The sequence below is a fragment of the Castor canadensis genome, chromosome 3 (assembly GCF_047511655.1).
Source record: "Castor canadensis chromosome 3, mCasCan1.hap1v2, whole genome shotgun sequence".
Taxonomy (NCBI): Eukaryota; Metazoa; Chordata; class Mammalia; order Rodentia; family Castoridae; genus Castor; species Castor canadensis.
In genome coordinates, this window is record NC_133388.1 from 4,142,430 (window position 1) to 4,169,225 (window position 26,796).

Below are 26,796 nucleotides of genomic sequence, written 5' to 3' on the forward strand. Positions count from 1 at the left end.
AGAGAGGGATGCGCTCTCTGAGAGATCAGCCAGAAGCCTTCTCCCAGGGAGCCAGGTGACAGTGACCTCTGCTCTTACTCTTATGTACTCACATGAGGGTACATCCCAGATGCAAATCCCCAATTACATTACCAGATGAAACTGCACATTTATTTAAATCCAGGCTCTGTGCACCCTAGAAATATTCTTTCAAAGTCATAAACAAGAATATGAAACACTTGAGGGTCTTGTTTTCCTGTTGGCAGTTCCAGATGTGAGTTTCTCAGGGATTCAGGCAAGATGACGTGAAGATGCTGCATCTGAACTCAATGTGGTTCTCTGTTTCTAGGTGTCCTGTCCCAGATGAAGCAGCAGGAGTCAGGACCTAGCCTTCTGAAGCCCTTGCAGACCCTGTCCCTCACATGTACTGTCTCTGGTTACTCCATTAGCAGCAGTTGTTAGAGCTGGATCAGCTTGCCACCAGGGAAGTGATTCCAGTGGATAGGGGATGTATGTATAGATGTGAACATGGAATACAACCCATCTCTCCAGAGTCAAATCACTGAGACCGTGAATACAGCAAAGAACCTCTTCACCATGTAGCTGATCTCTGTGATTCTCAAGTACACTGATGTGTATTACTGTGCAAGACAGTGAGAGGACTTCAGTGTGTGCCCAGACACAAAACTCGCTGTGGGAAACAGCTGGCCTGGGCTGCAGGAGGCACTCACGACCCAGCAAGCCCTGAGTCTTTTCCCAAAAACATGTGTATGAAGGAACAGCCAGGGACTTCCTGTGGGGCTTAGTGTTTTTCCTCTCCTCTGCTACATCTCAGCTTCCCCTGCAGATGGCTCTTTCTTTTTTCTTTCACAAGTTCTCTCACATCCTCACTGTGGCAGTGAAGCAGGAATAGATTTTCTCCATTTAAGGGTGCTTTGTGACCAGTCTCTATGCACAATCCTGCATGAATAATTCCATTAGAACAGATAAACTAAATGTGGACTTATATCCAATTCCAGGAAGTCAGGGATCACCAGGAACCAAGCACACTGATACTTTGAAGTTGAACATTCAACTTCTTTATGTGTGAGGAAATAAATCTGTTATTAAGACACTCAAGCTGATTAACAACAGGTGTTAGCTAGGATGTGGGAAAAGGAACTATCATACACTGCTGGTGGGAATGCAAACTAGTGTAAATGCTCTGGAAAAATATTTGCAGGCTTCTTGAAAATCTAAATATAGATCTGCCATATGATCCAGCAATCCCACTCCTGGGGATATACCCAAAAGAATGTGACACAGGTTACTCCAGAGGCACCTGCACACCCATGTTTATTGCAGCACTATTCACAATAGCCAAGTTATGGAAACAACCAAGATGCCCCACTATCGATGAATGGATTAAAAAAATGTGGCATTTATACACAATGGAATTTTAAACAGCCATGAAGAAGAATGGAATCTTATCATTCGCAAGTACATGGATGGAACCGGAAAACATCATTCTGAGCAAATGTATGTTCTCCCTCATATGCGGACTTTAGACCTATGGCAAGTACAGCAATATGGTTGGATTTGGGCGACATGATAAGGGGAGAGCACACACGGGAGGCATGGGGATAGGTAGAAAACCCCAAACATGAAAGTATTTGATGTCCTCACTCCAGAGGAATACAGAAACCTTAAAGTGACAGAGGTCAACATGAGAAGGGGATCAGGAAAAAGTGAGAAGGTCAGTTAGAGATGAATCAACTTGGGATGTAACACATTTGTACATGGAATTAACACTAGGACTCTCTGTATAGCTTATCCTTATCTCAACTAGAAAATTACTTTGTCTTTCTTATTATTGCTTATACTTTCTCTTCAACAAAATTAGAGATAAGAGTAGAGCAGATTCTGTCTGGAAGCAAGAGAAGGTGGGAGGGAGAAGGAGGGGGCATGGGGGGAGAGAAATGGCTGAAACCATGTATGCATATATGAATTAACTAATTTTTTAAAAACCACCCAGGCTTTGGCATCTATTCTGACAATATGATCAAGAAAATAGTATCAGGAAATATTTCTCTGAACACCTTCCTTCTACCTGTGCCTCCTCACTAAGACAGAAGTACACCTGTTTCAACTGGGCATGATCAGTCCTCCCCACCTCTGCCCCAGGTCCCTGAGTTCCCTGGGTTGTTGAACCTCCTGCTCCTCATGCACACTATGGTCCTTGATAGTCAGGGTTTCCCCTTCTCTATTCATTGCTCAGGGTCCTGAATGGAGAACAAGGACACAATGGGACTGAAAACAGAGCAGTCAGATTCCCCATGAAGGATGCAGGAGGACAAGCACAGAGAAGAAAACCCTCACATCCCTAGTGGACCATATTCAGGCTGGAGCTCTGAAAGCAGCCCTCAGGGCTATGGGGAGACAGGTCCTCAGCCAAATGTTTGGATTCATGCTCACTTCCCACTCTCTCCTGTCCCATATACCAAAATGCCAACCCAGCATCACTTTCTCTCTCAAATATGTGAATCCTGACCATATCTGTCCTTAGACGCTGACCTCCATGGAACTAGACCTCTGCTCACTTCTTCTCACTCTTTCTTCATCTCCGGGGATAGAAAGAGATTCAAGAAAATTCAGCTCTTGAGGCATTAATTCCCACTTCACTCCCTGAGATCCATCTCATGTGTGCATGGACACTTCTTCAAGGGGTCTCATGCCCTGTGGAGCCCACATGTTGTGCCAACATAGGATTTCCAACCTTGAGGCTGTACTTCATGGTAGTCCTGAATCATGTGTGGTCCAGCTGTTACTGATATCAGGGCACCTCACAGTTCAAACACATCAAGTCAGAGGATGTCCAGATGGCCCCAGCTGCCGAGCATCCTGATGTCACAACCATGGGACAGACAGTGTCAGTGAATGGACAGTGTGTGATGATCACTCTCAGTATGCCAATGAACACCGATCACAGCCAAGCATCTGAGATTTCACTTTCTCAACAGTAAGCATAAATGGAATTTTTCACATGAAACCCCTTGAATTACTAACCAATCCTAATTGAAAGTGAAATACAGACTTATGACGTTTATTTAAGCCCAGATAAACAAATGATAGTCATGTTAAAGCCATTGACAGAGGCTATATGAATGTCACCATCATCACACTGTGCAAAGCTTAGGTTCCAAAACATGACAGACATTCAAAGAATCAAGGTAATCTGTTCACTGCTTGGGATTCTCAGGGTGTCTGAGAAGTTCTTTCTCAGACAAGTTTCCCCACACAACAAACAGGAATGGAAGCTCAGGCTTCAGTTATCTGGGTATTAAGGGAAGAGTCAATCCTTGAAGCCTGTAGAGCATGGGAACTTGGGTCTCAGAGCTGTGTTAACATTCATGGATGGCTCCGACACTCACATGAACATTTCTTCCTGAGGCTCTGGTTCCTACCCAATCAGTTCCAACCAGACACTACCTTACATGGTGATTCTGGTGATCTCTCCTATCTCAGGACCTCAGAAATTTTTTCTTTCTTTTATTTGTGATGATAGTTGAATTTGAACTCAGGGCCATGTGCTTCTCATACAGTTGCTCCACCACTTCAGCCACTCCTCCAGACCTATTTTGGACTAAGTACTTTTTTCTCAGATAAGGTCTCATACTTTCTCTGGGGTTGGATCTTGCATTGTCATCCTTCTACTGGCTTCTCCAATGGAGGTAAGACCACTGGTGCACTTCATGATACCATATGTGCTGAGATGTGATCTTACTAAAGTGATATCCTGTGTTGCTCTCCCATGACCACATAAGCTGATGAATTCTCCTAGCTTGTGGAGTTATCCAGTGTGGGACCTGGACTGCAGTACAACCCTATCCCCTAGGGAGAGCTTTCTCTGAATGACATTGTTTGTTGGAAACAACCAACCTGCACTGAGGCCCAGCAGTGTATCTCACAGTAGGCTGAGTGTGCCCTTCACAACTTAAGTTTCTAGGTGGAGCTCCAAGGGAAACTTCTTTCCATGTAAGTGTGGGAAGAAACCCAAATTCCCCTGAGGCTCTGTATTGTTATGCTTAATTTTCGTTCATAAGTTGGAAGTTTTTGGAATTTTGGTAAAATGTACATCACATAACTTACTGACTTAATGGTTTTCATGTGTGCAGTATGGTGGCATCATATTGACAAAGTCCTTCTTCCCTCATTACCAGCCATCACTGCATTCTTCTCCCAAATTGGAAGTCTGTCCCACATGTTCTTTCTCTATTACCCTCCTCGACATTTGTACTTTATTGCCATAGTTTTGGTTGTTTTTTCTTAGCTTTGAATGTTTATTATAACAATCACTATTTTCTTCTGCTCACTTTACTATAAGCTGAAACTTCTTCATTCTCTTCTTTTTCTTGTTTTCCTTCCCATTTTCTTCACCATTTCTCTTTCCATCATATTCTTCTATATTTTCTAAAGCATCCACTAATGCTATTCCTCCTATTTCCATTCTGTCTCCTTATTAACTATGATCACCTCACACTACCTTTGTTCCTAATTTCTCTATGGTTGCTGGAGTTGTGGTGTTGAGTGTTTTGTAGTCATTACTGCATTTTCATAGAGCTGTGTTAGTCAATTGTGTTTGATTTTATATCATGTTTTCTCCTCTGTGAGTAGGACTGGGGACTGAATCCTAGACTTGAGCATATTGGTCCAATATTTGGTTACTGAGCTATGTCCACAGTACCAAGGTGAGAAAGTGTACAGTCCTGAATCATAGTCCCAATGCAGAAAAACAAAAATTATTGCTAAAAAAGTGTACAGAACTCCTCAAAATATCAACTATTCCACAACAAATACTCTAATTATAATGAAATGAATAAAATCATACACAATGAATGGTTATAGTAATGGCCAATGGAATCAAAGATTACAGGAAGAAACATCTGAATAAATTGAAAGCAAATTCATTTAAAGAGCTAGATAAACTTAGAAACCTATTGCAAGATGTGAAAGTGATTTTCACAACAGATCTGAACTTGCGCAAAACATACTCCACACACCTATGGAATAATTTCAATGAAACACACTTGTGTTATTAACACAAATATAAATATATTAATATATAAATTAGAGAAACTACTAAGTTGAAATTTTGTAAAGGAAAAGCTTGATGAACCCATAATAGCATTGATCCAAGATTGCACAACAGACTAGATTATTTAGAAGGCTGACTCTCAGGGCTTGAAGTCACAGTAGATGAATTATGAAATAGTTAAATGCTGCACATTTTAGATATTCTGGGTGTACGATTTGAAGAAAAGAATCAGTCTCTGTTAATGAGTTTCAAGTTATTACTAGTTTACATTAGATTACATTTTTTGACTATTCTCCACCAAGAAATCAATTGATGATCATATGTTTGAATTTTATTTCCAAAAAAAAACTCAGTAAAGAGGTATAGTGGAGCATTCCATGAAGGGCTCCCCAGATCCTAGGAATGCTTAACTTTCTGCTTCATACATTACAGGGCTTTCCTTCTTATTCCACAAGATGACCCATTACCTGACCCCTCCCATGGGACAGCCATAGGGGTGAAATTTTCAAATGTGATCTAATAATCTCATACTCCGGCAGCTCCACCCATGCAGTGGACCTCATATTCAGGATATGTACAAGAGGTGTGCAAAGTGTGCTGATGTGGACGTGGTCTCTTCCCTGTCTGCAACATCCACAGAAACATGGACTCTCTTTCTCTCTTTTTCTCCCTGGTGGCTGTTCTCAGGGGTAAGTGACTTGTGGGTTTCAAAATGGTACACTGGGGACAAGGAGATGCTGTTCATGTGACTTACGGTTGTTTCCTATCTCCAGGTGTTCATGCCAAGGATCACCTAGTGCAATGAGGGAAGGGAGTCTTGGTCCCCTCCCAGATGTTCAGCCTCACGTATGCTACCTATACACTCTCAGTCTCTGAATATTCTGTGTCCTGGGTACAACTGCAACCAGAGAAGGATCTTGAGTGGATTGGTGTCATCTGCACTAAGGGGAGCACTAACTACAGCTCCATCTTGCAGTCCAGAGTCATCATATCCAGGGAAACCAACAAGAACCAAGTGTTCTTACAGCGAGCAATATGACAGTTGAGGACAGCAGTGTGTATTACTGTGCCCAAGGCACTGTGACCAGCATTCCCTGTGAGCCCAGACATGATCTTCCCTGCAGAGATGCAAAAAATCAGTGTGGGGTGCTCAAGTCCACCAGGGTTGCCCAGATACAAAAGGAACACTCAGAAAAAGCAGGGCATTCTCAGCACCACAAAGGGTCACCCAGGACTAGTACATGTGTTCAGAACCAGCATGAGAAAACCACCAGGGACCAGCAAGGGATCCTCAGGAAACACTCACCCCTGGTTTCTCCCAAGAAGTGAGTTAAGGTCTGGTTTACAGAATGAGTTTTATCACCACACATGGCAAACTTCTTCCTGACATTCAGAATATAAATGTTTTTGTTGTTGAAATATACAAATATCCTCCACTTTTAGAATGAAATGTCATGAATATGATTCTACACTTTCCAAAGCCCAGGTAATGGAATAACTGTGAACTGGATTATCATGCTGAGAACTCTAATAATTCAGAAGCACATTGATCTCCATTCTGTAGAAGAATAAACTCACTATTATAACTGTCCCAGATATTCTGAGTTAAAAGTCACTACTTATCATATTATAATTTTGTGAAAGTTGATGGAGCAAAAATGAATACTTTTTGCAAGCCCAACATAAAATAAGGAAATATATATAAATATTTACTTAAAATAAACAAATAAATACCATCATAGGTTAATGGATGAAATGTTCTTATGCATGTATGTCTGATAACAAGAATTACTCACCAATGTCTCCACCATATACACATTCTGGGATGTAAGCCATTTCCACCTTATACATAAAAATTGACTTAAAGGTATTTCTATGGAAACTTTCTGTGTTGTCCAAGTCTGATATAATCTTTTATTTAATCTTTGCTCATTTTCCAGCTGTTAGAGAGTTGGAATTAGGGAGGATCTTTGTTGGACAGTACCCTGCAAAAATTAGCAAACAAGTAGCCATGCCTATGGTACATGCCAGTATTCCTGGCTCCATGGAAGTCATAGATGGAATGATTTCCTAAACCCTTTTTCTCCTGACTCCCTAAGATGGGAAGAGTGGCCCTAACAGCCTGAATACAGTTTTCAACCAGACATGGAGGACCATCTTTAAGGACACACATGTTCCCAAGTGTGTATCTATGACTCATTGAGCAGTTTAAATCAGGAATAACCTACGGAGAATAAGGGAAAGCTGAAAGTTAATTGAATAGTCACTTAGTATGTGCACAATTATCATGTATAGAATGGGGCATTGAACGCAGATTGATTACATCTCTTTGCCAAAATTCTCACAACTCTTAAGTGTGATCCTCTTGCTTCCACTACCAAGAATTAGGGAATTTCAGAATTTATCACCATGTACATCCCCCATACATCATTCTACTCCCTATCTCTATGGCTCTGGATGCTGTGTGCTTTGGATCACAGAAAATCAGAGTACAAGTAATTCTTTATTGGCCTCATGTGAGAGGAGCAGTGTGATAATGTAACAAGTTCCCAGGATACCTGTGAGCAAATCCAACTAGATTCTTCAGAGATACAAAACAGGAGATGTACTGGAATCAATCCTGTGGGAGCAAACAAACAGACTCCATGAACAAAGGAGTTTACTGGAGAAAAGAAGAAGGAATGAGTATGGGTGACCATAGTAGTGCCATAGAAAGATGAGATCATCTTCAGACCTACCCCCATCATCCCTTCAAAAGCAGCTATCTCTATTCACAAATGTAAATACTTCTTGAAATCTCAAACACTGAGATCTCACAGATCAAGAAGTACCAGCGGAGCCTATTTCAATCACTTCACATATAAAGAAGACTCCCCACATGCAAATAATTATTCAAGCTTTATGTTAAATATTCCCCTAGGGCTGCAGAACTCACACCTCTGTACTTACACAAGGCTGAAGTTTCTGGGGAAGGCAAATCTGTGGTCTAGAAGATGAAATGGTTGTATTTTCTCCTATGCCCAGTGACAGTTCACCAAGGTGAGTGTTCCCAATGTCACACATGTGTTCTTGGGAAACCTGTGACCGCTGTTGACTGTCAGTGATTCTCCTTGTCCCCAGGTGGCCTAACCCAAGTACAACTGTAAGAGGCAGGGCCAGGCCCAGTAAAGCCCTCACACCCTGTCTGTCACCCATGCTCTCTCTGGTTATTTCATCACAACTAGTAGTTATTATTGGGACTGGATCAGTCAGCCCACAGGAAAGGGCCTAGAGTGGATAGGGGAGATATGTTAGAATGGTAACACTTATTACCACCACTCCAAGAGCTGTATCTCCTTCTCTGGAGACAAGTCCATGAGCCAGTTCCTCCTGCAGCTGAGCTCTGTGACCACATAGGACACAGCCATGCATTACTGGGCAAGATGCAGAGTGAGGAGATTTCAGTGTGAGATCAGACACAAATGCTTCTTCAGGTGCACTCTGGGTCAGCAGGGATCACGAATATAATAGCAAGCACAGTCAAGCACAAAAACTAATTGCAAACAAGCATACGATATTTTCTTCCTGAAGCTGTGGTTCCTACCCAGACATCCCATACCACACATCACAATACACAGTGATTCTGAGATCTCTCCTGTCTCAGAATATCAGTAATTGCTCTACCACATTTTTTTAAAAAATGAAATTCAATAGAACATTTGAAAACTGCTGTACTAGATGCAGGGCAAGATATCATAGTGGAAGCTATCTTATGTATGACAGTGTTAGTGAAAAAAGTCAGGATAACAAGGAACAGAGTGTAATCTGCAGTGAGAGAAGAAGAGCATCAGGAAATATGAGAGAGAGACATGTCAGCTGGAAAAATGAAGAACCAGAAATGTCACAGATTAATGCAGGAAACAGTCTGTTTGTACATCATCAGCTTCCTCTAATGTGGGTAAGGGACCAAAGACTCCCCACATTGTGTGCTAGTTGACTTTGGTGATAGTGGGAGACCCAAATGTGAGATAACACTTATTTCCTCCAAGTCTTAAGCTCAGTGTGTATATATGTTGTGAGTGTGACTTTTGCTGTATGTGAGGCTAGCTTCAGAAAACAAAACCAGTTTTTGTTCTCCATAACTTAGAAACTATATCAAGGCACTATCTTGAGAGAGGACACACATTGGAGACTGAGCTTAAATGGGGACATGAGAAGAGCAATCATCCTGGATCAGTGTGGGCATGGGAAAATGCCATGAGAAATGATATCGCAGAGTGAGTGATTCTGAAATTGGATCCCAAAGCTGTTTAAACAGCAAGGAGTTCCACTAGTGAAATGCAAGGTTGTGGTGGCCACACCCTCCTTGGTGATTAGGAAGTCCCCTCATATGAGGCCACTGTGGAACAGAGCACTGGCACTGTGGCTGGCATTGTCCTTGATCTCCAAGTGTTAATGAAACTGTGGATGTGTTTATTCATGTGCACTGACAGCTCTGAGAAGTACACATTTTCTCCCATCCCCTTGCTCAAGAGGTTTGGGAACTGCTGTGTGAGTTCTGAAAGGACATAGAGTGGGTTCCTGTTCTGCCTGCCTACTATGTATGTTTACTGCCCTAACCAGCTTAGAGCTCCAAACATGAATCCTGTGAACTATGTGATTTCCAAGTGTAAGGAATCTTGTGAATTGCATCACAAAGCACTCACCCAGCAGGCAGGGCAATAAATCCCTCAGTTCTCTATCACCAGTGCAGAACTGAGGGCTTGGTTTGCTCCCCCTCTATGTAAGCCACTCAGGGAACAACCAGAGCTTAGATGCTGTGGGGTCTGTGCATCAGTGAGATCCTGCCCAGCCTATAGGTTACAAAGCTCCTTGCACCCAGTTCACAAGATGGGAAGTCTATCAAGTGCCAGCAGCACAACAGTGAACAACAGACCTTAACCTGTCCTGATCTCTATCAACAAAGAACACCAACCTGTGCAGTAAAGGCTGCAGAAGATAGCAGCTATTTTTCCCATGTCTCAGTCATGCTAGGCATGGTGACCACTACCCTGATCAAGTGGGTGACTATTTGTAATTGAGCTGAATACCAAGACCAGTGTTGAGGAACTTCACACCAACACTCCACTTCCAATGAAAGACTAGGCTTCACTTGTGTAAATCCCAACACAAAAACAAAGGAAATTTGAAAGAAATTCCAGGATGCTACACAACACAGCATCTTTTTAAAATGGACACAAGTGAAGGCGAAGTCAACGAAATTGCAGACAAAGAATTCAAATATCCTCCAAATGGGTAAATGAAGAAAAAATCAAGAATTGTGCAATGACATATTATTCAACCACAGAATAGAAGAAAACCTGTCCTTTGTGACTCAAAGAATGGACTTCTGGAGGACATTAGATTAAAGGGAGTTATCAAAGGACAGAAAGACAAGTTGCTTATCATGCTGTCTTTTGAAGGATGAGCACTGAATAGAAGCTGAGGTAAAGTAATTACTACCCATGAATGGAGAAGAAAGGAGAGCATAGTGCCAGACAGGGCAATAGATACAAACTTACAAGCAGATCAACAAGCACGTTTCATGTTATATGGCCTAACAGAAAGAACACAGTTACAATAATATGTTCCATACTCAGAACTGCTGTGACAGGAGGTTTGAATTGTTCTCCTATAACAATTCAAATTGAAAGGTGATGGACAGGTAATTGCTGAGAAGTCAGCATAATATGACTTTCAAATGCCTTGGATCATCACACTGTACCCAGTGATGTCCCCATAATGTACAATCATGTTGATGTAAAAAGAAAAATTTACAATGATGATGAATGAGACTGGGGCTAGGGTTAGGGTTAGGTTTATGGTTAGTGTTATGGTTAGGGTTAGTCCTTGGGTTAGGATTATGGTTTGGGTTAGGTTTATTGTTTGTGTTAGGTTTATGGTAGGGCTTGGTTATGGATATGGTTAGGTTTAAAGTTAGGGTTCAGGTTATGGTTATTGCTATATTTATTATTAGGCATAGTACTTGGTTAGGGTTAGGGTTAGGGTTACTTTTAGGGTTAGTATTAGAGTTAGATTTATGGCAATTTTAGTCTAGGCCCTAGGGCCTAGGGCTATTCTTAGGGAGAAGGGTGAAAAAGATAAGGGAGTGAGACAAAGAGAATGAAACAGCATTGAAGAAAGAGAAAATGAGTGGATGGGACATCCAAAGAAAGACTCATAGAGAGAATGAAAGAGAGTAAACATGAAAGAAAGAATCAAATATTCAAAAAGTGACAGAATGAAAGAGAATTAAAAAGGGAGAGTAAGAAAAACAGACTGAGAGAGAAAAAGAAGATAGAGAATGACAAGAGAGAAGTAGAAAAAGATAGAATGAAATAGAAAACTGAAGAAACAGAAAGCAAGTAAGAAAGAGGAAAAGAGAAATAAGAAAAGATAAGAAGAGCAAAAAAGGACACATTGAGAAAGAGAAACAGAGAGATTATGAGAGAAAGAGAAATAGAGAAGGAAATTAAACCAAGATTGATAAAGATTTGGAAACAGTGATAGGAAAGAAAGAGCTAAAGAGAGGAAAATGAGAGGAGAGAAAGAAAGACTGAGAGAGAGAGATAGAAGATGGAAAAAATTGAAAAAGAGTAAGACAGAGAAAGTAAAAGAGAGAAAGAGATAAAGAAAGAGACAGACATACAGAGAGTTTAAGAAAGAGAGAGAAAGAAAGAAAATGAAATAAAGAAAATTAATGTGAGATAAACAAAGAAACAGACAGAGGAATGGGAGGGAAAGGAAAATAATAAAGAGAGAAAAATAAATTATTTAGTGATAGATTAAAATAGGAAGAAAGAGACACAGAGAGAAAGGAAGAAAAAGAGATAGAGTTACAGAAACAAAGAGAAAAGAGAAAGACAGGAGAGAAAATGAGCAAAAGAAAGAGCAAACAAGAAAGATAGAGAGAAAAAGATCAAAAGAGAGAAAGAGGGAAAGTTAAAAGTGAGAAAGAGAGACAAGGAGAGACGTAAAGAAAGAGAGAGAATGAAATTAGGCATGAATAGAAAGAGTGAGAGAAACAAAGATAGGGAGAGAGAAAGAGAAAAATATTGACAGAGAAAAAAGCCAGAGAGAAAGAGAGAATAAAGAAAAAAGAGGAAGAATAAGAAAGAAGAAAGAGTAAAAGAGAGAAAGACAGAGAAAGAAAGAATGAAATTAAGAAAAAAGAGAGAAGAAGTGTCAGAGACAAAGAAGGGGAGACAGAAAGAGAAATAGGGAGACAAAAGTAAGAAGTAAGAAAGAGAGGAAAATAAGGAGATACAGAAAAAGAGTGACATAGGAAAAGAAAGAGAGGAAGAGATAAAGAAAAAAGAAAGTGAGAAATAATTAGAAAAAAAGTTACAGAGAGAGCTAAAGAAAGAGGAAGAGAAAGAAGGAAAGAGAGCAAGAAAGGAAGAAAGAGAGAGGGTTGGAGGAAAGCAAGGAAGGAAGACCAAGAAAATACAGAGAGAGAGACAGAGGAGAGAAAAAGGAAAGAATGAAAGAAAGAGTGAAAAACAAAAAATGAGACAAAGACACAGAGATAGTAAGAAAGAGAGGACAGAAAAAAAAGGAAAGAGAGAGAAAAAGAAAGTCATAATCTCTTACATGGAAAGATGTGTGACTGGTTGCTCACCACTTCTAATCATTTCTAGAAATTAGCATCTATTTCCACTCTTTACTAATACATATCTATTAATAAAAAAAGAACAGTAGAAAAAGTTTTTAAAACTTCAATGTAGATAAATAAAAACACATAAACCATGTAGATTTTCTTACTTTGTTTTTGATAGTAGTGGATTTGAATGTGGGGTCTTGTGCTTGCCTGGCATAAGTTCTACCACTTGAGGTTTATTCCCCACAATAGATTGTCTATAAGTAAAATTAACATATGAATTATGACCTCCTCATTCTGTCCCTAGCATATTTAATTTTAATGCAAATCAATTTTATCTAATATCTTATTTCAAGTGCCTCAAAATACCAACAATGAAAACCTAAAATTAATCATGAAAATGCAAAGATAAAGTGACAGTGTTGCATCTACAACACAAATGAACTGGAATCCTGTTAGTCACAGGAAGATTTCCACAAACTGTGCACACAGCATGGATATGGAGGTAAGCAATCTGGCTCACCTAGAAGAGAAAATGAGCAAGACACAAGGAGGAAGACTCACCCTTGGATAAACACAGGATTCTGTCATCTTCTTCCAATTGTGCCCATGTCTCCCTTCAGGGATCCTGGGATTTCTGAGGTCTAGCCTTCCTCTGCAGCTCTTCTTGGTGAGGAAGAAACAATGTTAAATGGCTATTCCCTGTATACTAACTACAGTGGGGAGAATGACTTCAGCATCTCAGTTCAATTCAGCCTTTGGTGTGACTCACACAGTGCAGTCCCATGACCTGGGCTGAGTCTGCTTCTTCCCTCACGTAAGACCTTCCCTATAACTGCAGGCAGTTGTTGCTATTTCCACAGATGGTGTTCATGGGAATTACAAATTGTTGTGCCTGTGGACTGCTAAGCCACTAGACTTTCCTTTACCCTCTCAGTGATTGGAAATGAAATGTGTCTAGGTCCTGCCTGTGGCTCCCTAGGGGAAATGAGGCTATTGACTCTTTCTCTGAAATATCCCAATAACTAAATGAAAATGGCTTTGCAAATTGTGGAGACTGAGAGAAACACCATCTGTGATAGAGCTAATGTCACCGACACCAAGTCTTACATTTGCCACTGTTCCTTCTCTATTTGAGCCTGGTTAAATTTCTGAAGTTTCTGAGCATTCCGGGGTTTCTGTGGTTCTTGTTTCTTTGTCTTTTGGGCTCTCAGTCTCTGAGAACAAGGACCTATCCTTGAACTGGATGAGACAACTTTTGCTCCTTTCTGGTTGTCTGAACGCCACTAGGTCTTCCATTTTACCTGCATACAGAAAAGGAGAGCAATTATTGGGTCAAACCCGTATTACGGGGTGCTCTCAAATGTCAACATGCATAAGTATTTTCAGGTCACATCCATATTCTTATAAGGAGTGCACATGAACTTCCACCAGATTTGGTGGTACAGTTTTTAAAATAACATTTTTATTTACAATGACCTTTCTAGGAAGGGATGCAACAAAGGAATGTTAGAGGAAATCAAGGTAAGGATAATGAGCCAGAGTGCAGAAGCAGTATAAAATGTGGCTGGAGGATAATTTACTCCTCAGAGTTTCTACATAGTTCTATCTGCTTGGTGAGGATATCCTAAGAAGGGAAGGAAGAATTGAGCAAAGAGAAAATTATGTATGACTAAACCCAGGCTATTTGATTCTTGGAGATGCCCTCAAAGAATCTCCAAGATTCTTTGGTCCCCAGACCTCCAAACCTCCACTTACCCTGGGAGACTTCTCTTCTGGTAGCACAAATTGGGGTCAAACTGGTCCCTCTGTTGTTTCTTCTCATTCAGAGTTTAGTGAGTCTCAAATGCTGTGTCTCAAGTCAGGGACCTGGCACATGCCTCACTTCAGTCTTCTTATGGTGCTAACTTTGGGTGTACTAAAGCAGAAGATAAAAATATTTTGGGCATAAGAAATAAGTAGGCTTTCAATGCCCATGTTACACTTACTGGTTTCTATAACTGCTTATCCAAATTCACCATGAAGTCAGAATATTGGGGGAATATTTCCTTGAAACCTGACCCTCCACAGAATTTATTAGTAATTAGAAAGATTTATTCAAGCCCACAGTGAATTGAACCCTGGAGAAAAAATACATCCTAATAAAATATAAAAAATATAAACAAATAGCAAAATAAATAATTAATTTGTGGGGGAAAGGTAAATGTTCGAATGTATATATCTTTATTTTACTTAAAGAAAATCCTGCATTTGGAACATGGTAGAGTCCCTGTGTAGCAAGCAAAAAGCCATGAGTTCAAACCCTATTAGTACTGAAACAAAAAAATGAATTAATATACATTATTCTAAGTGGTTTTCCTTGACTCTTTGCTAAATGTTTCTTTCTTTTTTTCTTTATTTCTATTTTTAATAAATATACATATTAGTAAAGATTCGAAGTAGATTTAAATGTCTTTCTTCATGTAAACCAGGTAAGCATCCAGTTACACAACTTTTCATCTCAGAAATTATGAGATCCCATGTAAATGAATCTGTAAGAGACAGTATCTTCACAACTGAGCTACATATCCCTCCTTCATTTTTCTATGTTGTTGCTTTTCCTAACAAAAGACTCTGAGTATATACCCCAAGGATTTCTTGTCTCTATGTAGTCCAGGAAGAAATAGACTTCACATCCAACTGCCACATGTTCCTGAGAACTGGGGTGTCAGCCTTGCACCACCATGCTGGGTAAAATAAAATAATCTTCCATCCAGTATCTAAACCTGCATATCCCCACACTCTTCCCATTTTACTTCTGTCTGAGCAATGTTCTGAACAACAAATTGGAAAAAGTGTCAAAAATGAAATTCACTTGTTTTCCTTCTGTCTGTCAGCAAGTTTTCAAACAGATGGACTCTAGAAAAACAGCCCTAGGCCTGAAGTTCTTCCAAGATGCTGTTGGAAAGGGAAATGAGGACAGGTGCCTGCCAAATGGTTTTATATTGTCCCAGAAGGGTCACATGATTGCACATGTCACCTAATCCAATCATCTTGATCCAATCTCATTGGATCTCAAATGAAAAGTTGTGTGACTGTTGCTTACCAATTTTAAACATTTGAAGAAATTTAAATCCACTTCCAATCTTTATTTTTATGTGTTCAGTTAAAAAAAGGAACAATGGAAAAAATTAACCAAACACTTAAATAAGTATCAATGAAAAATACATAAAAAATGCCAATTTAGTTTCTTTTTTTTATGTGTATTGGGGATTTGAATAGAGTGACTTTTTCTTGAAGGCAGTCACTCTACCACTTGAACCTTATCCCCAGCCCTAGATATTCTCTAATAAAATTAACATAAGAATTATGACCTTTTCCCTCTGTGTCCACTTATTTAACTACTATTCAAATCAATTTTATCTAATCATCTCATTTCATGTGTCCCAAAACAGCAATAATGAAAACAAAAAATTTAGCATGCAAATGAAAAGTAAAAGGGGACAGTGGTGCCTCTAGAAAACACATAAAATAAAATCTTATAATGACAAGCTGTGCACACACAATACAGTATTTGTGGGAGTGGTATGAACCAGGAAAGAGATAACAGTGAGGGAATACAGTTGATTGAATAGATATACTTACAGGAAGTAGAATGATGTAACTTATTGCAATTGATTCAAGTGGGACAAGAGAGCGTCAAGGGAGATAGATAATGACGACAATCCAATTGATGAACAATACAAGTCTACTCAGAACTATCAAAATGAGTACCCACTGTACAACAAAAACCTCTAATAAAAGAGTAATAATATATACTAGCAGCAAAAAAATTAAATATATTAGGGGTGGAGTAAAATGGTTATATGCATATATATTTATTTTATTTAAAGAATACATAGGACAGTAAACATGGTAGAGCCCCTGCATAGCAAGCACAAAACCGTGAGTTCAAACCGCAGTACCATCAAAATTAAATAGGAAAGGTAATCTACACTGTCTTAGGTCCATGTGGTTTTTATTGACCCATTATTAAGTGTTACATTTGTTTTAATTTTTATTTTCCTTTTTTACTAGTAATTTCATGTTAGTAAAGATTGTAGGGAGATTTACATTTCTTCAGATGGTAGAAGTGGTACTGAACCATCACACAGCTTTGCATCTGAGAGGTTAGGAGATCCAATGTGATTGGATCAGTATGATTGGAATAGATGACATGTCAATCATGTGACCCTAGTAGGGCCTTGTAAAAGGCCTTCAGAAGGCACCTTTCTTCACATGCATTTTCTCCACTATCCTGGAACCTGCATCAGGGCTGTTTTTCTGGCACCAGACGCAGTGAAAATTTGTTGATACACACAAGGAAGCTAACTGAGTTTCAGGTTAGATATTGTGTGCAATTTTTAGTTCAGATTTTGAACAGAAATCATTGTATTGCAAATAAATGGTAATATGCACGTTAGGGCCTTAGGAAAAAATTATTTTATTCTATGCAGACTTGGTATTGCAAGGCTGATATCCCAGCTACAATAAGTTTGTGGCAGGAAGAGCAGAGGGAAGTTATACCTTATTACATAGGGACTTCAGAAAAAAACTGTGGCTCATAGTGAAGACTCTCTTCAAAAACAAAAAACAAACAAAAAGGACAAAAAATAAAGAAAGAAATACATTGAGCTTTTCTGTAGAGTTCTTGCCTAATATAGACAAGGTTTGGGGCTCCACCACAGCACTGAAAGAAAAGAAAACAGCATCTCATTTTCAGCAGCATTTCCTTGAAGGAAGACTCAGAAAAGAAATCATACTTAGGCAAGAAGGTTCAAATTTCAAGGACATATTTGCCAATGCTCTGAGTTCTCTGTGTGGCTGGTGAGCATGTACTGATCCTATTGATTTTGCCCCTGAGGTTGATAACTTGTTTTACTTCATGTGTTAGTTTCAGTTGTTTAACATGTTTTCTTGTACTTCTGGAAATCGAAAATCACAAATTAAGTAAGACAGAGATGACTGCATGGTGATGAGGCTGTTTGCATTTCTTTACCCTAAGACTGAGCCCCACAGACTCTCTACAGCTATGAAGGTGAAGAAGAACCCGAGGGGACCAGTCAGGCCTTGGGTTCCTGCACCAGAAGAGGAAGACCCAATGGTCAGTGGAGGCTTGGGTGTCTCTGGATTCAGGACTGGTCCATGAATCATGAAGTCTGTGTTTGGTCATAGATGATTGCCTCTTTAATCATTTCTTCCTTCTCATCTCTAAATTCCCTGCTTGGAACCTCCTCAGAGGGAGACAGAAACATATAGAGACTCTGAGGAGCAAATTTCTCTTCTATGAAGTGTCATATTTGAGCAGCATTTTGTCCTATTGTTTAAATCTAGCTCATTTTCACATTTTTTACCCTCAAACCTCCTTTCTATATCCTTCCCCAACAAGGTCATTGGGGAGAACACATAATCCTTTAGAACTCTAGCCGTAAATATGTCAAACATGATTGGGTATTGTTTAAATAGCATATGAAAATAAGATGTGAAAACCTCTTCAGTTACTGACATTTGAGTGTTCTCTGGAAATTTTTCTAATGCACTATTAGCTCTCCTTTTCCACCCACAGGTGAAGGGAAAGGACTGTGAAGACTTTAGGCACACTGCAAGAACCTGGAGATATCCAATCAAATGCTGGGCTGGGACCATGGCCCTATTGTCTATTAACACAAAAAGCACAAAGACAATCAGGTACCACAGAAGCCCCCATATTCTCAGAACCCACAGTTATCTTACCAGGCTGATAGAAGGAACAGGGACAGATGAAAGACATGGGAAAAATGAAAACCAAACTTAGGTCACTAAAGCTAGGGAGATGGTGTCTTTCCATGCCTCTATCATTTGTAAAGCCCTGTCCAGGCAATTGAATAATAGGGAAAATTAAACAGACCATATCTGCTGTTTCTCCAGTACCAGAGATTGAAGTCCACATTCAAGAAGTAAGTGCCAGGGGTCTAGGAACATCTAGAAACATGGCAGCTGACAGGCACAAAGAGTTGGATCTACATGAACTTTAATTTGATATGTAAGTGAACTTTCAGAAGTTATGAGATGGTGTGTGATGAGTGATGGACCAGACTCTGCACAGTTCATGGGGATGGACAGCATGAGTTAGAAGAAACACTCATTAATACTGGAACCAGATAATTTTCTCTCCACGTTGTGCATAATCTGGGTATATCCACTCAACATTGTTTCTTCCTAGGGCAATAGGAGCAGCAGAGGAAGGCTCTAGTCCAAAAAATTCACAGAATTCACCACGGGAGGCACGGGCACAATTGGATTAACTGACAGAGTCCAGTGAGAATTTGAGGATGAGTCTCCCCCTGCTGTCCCTGGCTTTTTGTCTTGTGTTTGCTGTCTTCCATTTTCCCTGTGAATAAAATGGTATCTTCAAGGCCCCCCTCTCATTAATCAGAGGTGAGCTTGTGTACTTTTGTGGTGCCATACTTCATTTTTCATTATATTTCTTTTTGCCAATTAATTCTGTCTCTTCAATGATGTTCCAGTGAGGACATGTGAAGTGATTTCATCTTATTTGTTTAAATCTTAGAAACTTACAGGTAAGAATGTTAAGTTTTAGAAATATAAAATCTCATTGACCCTCTTAAATTACTATTACTCAATTAGCTCCCCAGAAGTGAATAAGAAAAATGCTTTTTATTCAACAGAACCATCATGAATTTAGAATCATTTTTGTTTCTCATTATGGTATAAAATATGTTGACATTTGATAGGGTGACTGGAAATCCCCATCATAACACCTCTTCCTCCTATGTACAAAGGCCTAGAGTGTGGACACCATACTCTTCTCTTTCCATGTTTAATATGAGAACTTACCATTATTTCCTGGTTAATATTAGTGTTACATCCTCCCTCTATTAGTTGCTGGATTATTGTGAAATTTTAGGTTGAGAAAATACCAATGAATAACTGAGATGCTTACCTCTCCTATAGGAACCAAGCAAGCTAATGTTTTGCTATAGAAAGAAGAGCACATTTTTCCTCAACAATAGTAAAAATGTCAGTCAACCATCAACATATCTGAAATGGGCTCCCTGTCCCTTAAGGTGTATCCCATGAGGGGAACAAACATTACCTTCTTTTCACCTATGCAAAAGAAAGTTCAATGTTTGGCTTTTACTGACATCTCCAGGCCAGCATTAAGGAGCTAAGGTCAGGACAGTGTTCTTCTTATGAGGATGGCCGAACAAAGTCCAGAGGATGGGATCCTCCGTGTTCTTGAAGCTGACTCCAAAAGGCATGCATTGGCCAGATGCCCAACCCTCTGGCACCAACCCAGTCACCTGATGTAAATAAAAAGTCATGCTTGCAATCTCCAGCACAGAGAAATGTCCACAGCCCCCAAATCAGCTGTCCATGTTCCTATGCAGAGTGACCAGAATCCCACAAAGAAACCAAGACTTAAACCCTCTGCTTTCACCCACTAGATCACTGGAAAACCTAGCATGAAACATCTCCAGACTATGCAGCCTAAACCGAATAACCATAAACTTGAAATGAAAGTAACACCTCAAGAGACTAAGAAAACATCAGCACAAGGACAGAGTTATGAACTACAACCTCTAAGCAACAAACTTCCACTCGATTCTGCCATGTCTTTCACAGAGTCCAATAACCCACTGTCCAGCCATGTTCCAGGCGAAGCACTGAGAATGATCTTGAAGAGATTGCACAGTGACAACTGGAGCTCCAGATTGGTGACAGCTGCCTCATCTCAATCTCCAGAGAAGAAAACCCTCCTGACACCAGCATCCCAAAGTAGAGATGCCTGAGGGTCACTTCTCCCATGTCCCACTGAGTGTCCACTGTGAGGTTCTATAAGTCTCCTCTTCTGAAGAGAGTGATGTGGAGTGAGACACCTCCTGAAAGGGAAGATTCAACCTCCCGTGTCAGGTGACTTGTAGGGGATTGCTGGAGTGAGCAGGGGTGGTCAGAGAGCACAGGCTCTTTCTGCTTAACCATATTACCTTCTGTGGAACCTATACTATGGTTGCTCTCAAGAGATTTCTAGGAACAGTCACACAGCCATTGAGGGTTTAGATAATGTACACATACATTGTATTTTAAATGGTGCTTAATATAGTACCATCAGAAGTGTTTTACATCAAGTTAATTTCATAAGACATAGACTTGACACAGCTCTGTACGCATTAAACTATATGTTTTTTCTAACATCCAGTAAACCATATTTAATTTCTTTTTATTTCATAAAAATTTTAAATTTATAAATTACATGCATTACATTAAAATTTGCATAAGTAAATGTAAGTGGCCTAACTGCTCTAAACTCTTTCAACTCTGTGAAGCCTTTAACTTCCAGGGAATGGAAAATCGCCATGTTACATATGACACACAACTTGTTTCTAAGGAAGTGAATATGGCGAATAAGTTCCAATTGGCAGAAATGGAGAAAGAATCCTAACTATCCTGGGTACAGAGCTAAAAAGGATTAGTCTCCACTCACACTGGTTTCAAACATCTGTAGTTTCTGCATCTCACCAGAATGTACTTTCCTGCTGATGAGGAAGCTGACTCTCCCTGGTGGGCAAAGTTTCTATATTTCTACTTCACATTTGATTTACCCCCGCCCTCATTGTCCTGTACTCTGAAAATGGAGAGTTTTAGTGAGGTATCTGCAGATAGTGCTGTGGATTGACACACAGACACTGAGGATTCAGAGTATGCAACCTTATGTTGTACCTACAATGGAACTTAATATAATGCCATATGAAAAGTTTTCTATCTAGTTAGTTTTATAGCAAATAGGAGTAACAAACCTGTGTACATAGTAAACTATAGGGAATTAAAACTCAATCTGTGCTTACTGTCAAAATGAAACTATTTAAGGAAAACTCTTGTTAATCTCTGTCATTTTCAACTTTCCCTGTGACCTATATGAAATCTGAGATTTTGACTCTATTGGTACCAACAGCAATGACTGTGGCAAATAATCTCATTGACTTATCTTTGATTTACCTAATATCCTTGTTTGTTTAATTATTTCAATACCAATAAAATCCTGTGAAGCATGACAAATGCTATGAATATTTTCACTTCCTAACAATGCAAGTCAGCTTATTCACACATATCTGTTAACCTTCGTTTTCATACCAAGATTCATGAGGACTTTGAAAGTTCTCTGAGCATGTAAGAACACCAGAATGGGGCAAGGATTCCTTGTTCTGGATTTGTCCTTCATGTTTACCTTCTTACCTACTCAATTTGTGCAGTGTAAAGTGTTCAGTCAATAGGTGAACTCTAGTCTTCTTTTCTCATCCTGGGTTTTAGAGATGACAAACATCTCCTGACTCTGAGTCCTGCACACTCTATATCTCTCTTAAGAGGAGGATGATGCATAAACTATGTGGCTGACAGTCAGACACAAGACCAAGATACTCAGAGTTGTCTTGACACAAAGTGTGATGTGTTGGTGTGATGTCTTTACATGTAATCATTAGATAGTCAGGAAAGCACAGTGAGTTGACATACATTTCTCCACCAATGAATACATCCAAATTTATTGATTCATTGCTAAAATGCTATCTTTACATCAAACTCAACGAAAACACTCCCATCTCCTCTGAGTCCGCCCTGCCTGTGATTTTCACTCCACATCTTTCTATATAGCAAGTGGACAATGCAAATGGACCCTCCTCAGTTCATAAGACCAGCCCATCCCTGACCCTACAGCTCTGGCAGAGGAGCACAGTCAGGTGGAGACAGGGAAAGTTGCAGGTTGAGGAAAAACAGGAAAAAGTCAATAATGTTCACAGCTCAATCAGAGTTGCATTATGTTAAAGACCTTTCTAAAATTTTTGCACATGCTCAGATTTTGTGGGAGGTAGAATGGAAAAGAGATGTATTGGAGTCACTGGCCTAAAAAACCATATCACTCAGGCAGCAGTCTGGGTATACTGGCCACTTTCAGTCACATTTACAATGAAAAGTGGAGCACAGAACAGAATGGCAAGATTGAGAATACTTGCATTTTGGCCAGACTGGAAGACACGTATACAACAGGCCTAGAAGTGTGTCATACCTGAAGACAGGTATACACCAGGCCCAGAAGGGTGCCATACCAGAAGACAAGTATATATCATGCCCAGAAGGGTGTCATTGCTAAAATTATCAGTACCATTAGGATGAAGACAATATATTGTGTATGTGGAGAAAAGGAGCGTTTCCTGGAGGGCCTCACAGGAATTGGTTGGATGACTATATTGTCTTTAAGAGTACAGTAGCAATGAATTTCATTGCCTACAGTAGGCACTACCCCCTAGTGATTCTACCACCCAATAGCTCCACAGGCTGGCATTCAAGATTTTAACATTTGGGCCTTTAAAATTCAGCAATATTATAAGAAAAAAATTAACTACAACATCTTTGGTTAACACATGTCAAATCACATTGATAGTATCAGATGTGCTAGGTTTGAATGTGTCTCTTGATATTAACGTGTTTAACCTCAACTACAATGAAACAGAGTAGAGAGATTGCACCTTTAGCAGCTTATTATGTGAAAAATGTATTCATGCAGATCAAAAAAAATGTTTCATAGATCTGAAAGGAAACTTAGTCCATCTCTTAAAAATATTTTCTCCTTACCCAACACAGGGCAGTGTTGCACATGCTGCCCTGACCTATCCTGACCCATTAATGTGTTAGACTGGCCATATTCAAGGGTAATAACAACCACAAATGCTGGAGAGGATCCATCGAAACCTGAACCCATATACAATGTTGTTGGGAATGCAAATTAGTACAATCACTATGGAAAACAACATGGAGGTTCCCAGAAAGCTAAAGATAGAACTGCCATATGATCAAGTGATACTGCTCCTGGGCGTCTACCCAAAGGAGCATAAGTCAGGATACAATTGAGACACCGTTACATCACAACAGTATTCACAAAAGCCAAGCTTCGGAATCAACCCAGGAGCCCTACAACTGATGAGTGGATCAGAAAAAGGTGGTCTCCTCCCTCTGCATGATGTAGACAGTAATGGACAACATTCAGACATGGACTGTGACTCTAACAATGCACCCTCTTCACCACCACACTTCCTATTTGTCTGGACCTAGCACATCCATGGAGGCAACGTCCTCTGAAGTTTGTGTCCCAGGTTCCTGTAGGCAGCACAAGGCAAAGCAGTCTCCCTGAGAGGGAATGAGGGAGATCTGGCCCTCTGCTCCCCTCTTCTACCCTCAGGGGACTCTCCATGCAATGAAGCTGTTAGGCTCATGCTGAAATCCCAGCCCTGGCTAAGGAGCCCAGTTTCCTTCTTACAGGAGAATTCACAAAGCATGGAGGTCATGGGGCTGTTCCTCTGTCTGGTGGCAGCTCCCTGCTGTGAGTGTCTCAGGGGTCTCAGATGACAGACTTGAGCATGAAGTTTCTAGTGTGTTTAACTGATGTTTCTTGTCACCAGGTGTCCTGTCCCAAATGCAGCTGCAGGAGTCAGAACCTGGCCTGGTGAAGCCCTCACAGGCCCTGTCCCTCACCTGTATTGTATCCGGATTCTCATTAACCACCAATATATAAACTGGGTCCCCAGCTTTCAGGAAAGGCCCTGCAATAGATGGGTGCCATAAGGCGTAATGGAAATACTCATTATAAACCAACACATAAATCCCATCTGAGCATCAACAGGGATACCTCCAGGATCCAGGTTTCATTAACAGTGAGCAGCCTAAAGACTGAAGACACTGCCATTTATTACTGTGCAAGACACACCATGATGGGACTTGAATGTGATCCCAGAAAGAAACCTCCATGCAGGGGTAATCAGGACCAGCAGGGGGTGGTCAGCACACACTGAGCACAAAGCAGCCCCAGGGGCAGGTGCAGTGCAATGCATGAACTTTCATTTCTGGTGCTGTGAGTTCTCACCCTTCCATCTCCCCACCACTACCATTCACAGTGATTCTGTAGACAGGTCCTGCCTCTGAACATAATATGGTTTTTCAATCACTCTTTAACAACTGAGTCTAGATGAAATCTGTCTTTAGTCCCTGGCCACCATGGGGTGAGAGACCTGTTCCCTTCCTCCAATTGTTCTCTCATCTCCAGGCATATAAGTACTTCAAGTATTATGTGGCCATCAAGGCAACAAAGCCCCTCATTCACTAAGACAAAATTCACATGTCCATCTTTTCAGGGAGACTCCAGAGACACGGCTCACACCCAGTGGTTACTGTGTGTTATGGACACACATGATTCTCAGCCACACAGTCTTACTGCAGGGCAGTCTTGCATCCTGTGAGGCCCAGGAACCTGCTGACCCCAGGGCACCACACAGCTCACACTCCTCACATCAAAGAAGGTCCAGGTGGACCCAACTGCAGAGCATGTGATGGCCATGACAATTGGAGTTTGTGAGCAGACAGTGGTCAATGGATGGCTGGATGTTTGGTCACTCCAAAAAAACTACTGCTCCCAGTGAATAGAGTTCATGTCATATCCAATCACCTGAATTGTTCATTTCACCTGATTCTCATCCAATTCAATTTTGCAAGTTATACAGATCCCTGTTCACTGAGTCAACATTGCACAAGTGTCCAGTGAGATCTGAATAAATCCTAATAAAAGTTGTCCAATGCTTCTGGGTTGTATTACTCTCAGTGGGACTTTACAGTTGTACCCCTTGATTTCCTCCTGGTATCACATTTTGTCTACCTTGATGTCTATCTTGATTTTACATGAAAGAGGCAAGAAATACCTTGTATTTTCAATCCTAGATGTCTATGAGGATGCAGCTGATGTCCAAGATTCACCTGAGGAAATCTGCTGTAGAGAATGTGCACAGGTGAGGTCAGCAAAGCTAATGTCTTCTCAACATATGGAAGCACTGATTGGTGTTCTAAATGTCACTTGTTTAATCATCTCAGAATCTCTTTAGAAACTTCCCAAAGTCCCCTGTGCCAGAGTATTGGTCTGCAACCTGGCGTTTGCATGTTTTATGAAAATGTAGGAGGTGGAGTCTAGTAGGAAATTTTTGGTCAGAGGGTGTTTTCCCCAAAAGTGGCTTTGGGGTCCTGGCCTCTTCTTCTCTGTCTTTTCCTTCCTGTACATGATATGAGGGGTTTTTCCTCTTCTTACATTCACTGTCATTGGTATCTGACACCCCCATCAATGGCTGAGTGCAGTGACCTGCCTGTTATGGTCTGGTAACTGTGAAGCCAGGTGCCATAATCCTGTGTGAACCCAGACACATACCTACTTTTAGGGGACAGGAGGCATGGCATGCAGGAGGCCCTCACTGTTAACTCAGCCCTCGGATTTAGCCCAGAAGAGGGTGCAGGAGGGAATGGTCAGGGACTTCCTGTTGCACTTAGTGTTTTTCTCTCCTCTCCAACATCTCAGCTCCCCCAGGGACATCTTTTTCTGTTTTTCAGGCATCTGTTCTTTCCCATTCTGATAGTAGCAATAAAGGAGGAAGTTACTGTCTGTATTTAAGCATGTTCTGGTACCAATCAGTAGGAACATGTCCTTCTACCAATCCCTAATGACCTGCTTTAACCCATGATATACAACAACAACCCAAGTTTTCTCATCTGTTGATTGGTGTTGTGGTTGAACTCTGTCCTTCAAAATTCAAATGGGGAACCCTAAATTTTAATATAGTCTAATAGGGAGTGTTGCATTTATCATGGTAGTTAAGGTCAAAGGGTCCTAAATGATGTGACTTAACACAACATGTCTGTGTCCTACCAAGGGAAGAAAATTCGACAACAGACCCCTCACCTATCTTTCTCTCCGTCTCTCCCTTTCCATTCACACAAAGACAATTCCAAATGGGAATAAAATCAGAATGTGGGCATCTTTTCAGGGATGAGAAGAAGGACCAGGAAAGAAGTGGGCTGGTACTTGGATCCTGGACATAGAGCCTCTAGAACAGTGAGAAAATATTTCTGCTGGCAACACTCAGGTTGTGGTGTATTGTTCTGATTCTGTTCTGTAGACTATTATAAGGAAATGTTTCCTGAAACACTCCTGCAATGCAGGAATACACTGGCCTGACTGGACCTCTTCTTTCAGACAAGCGAATACTTGTCCCAGCTGGGCATTCAAATCTCACATATCTGC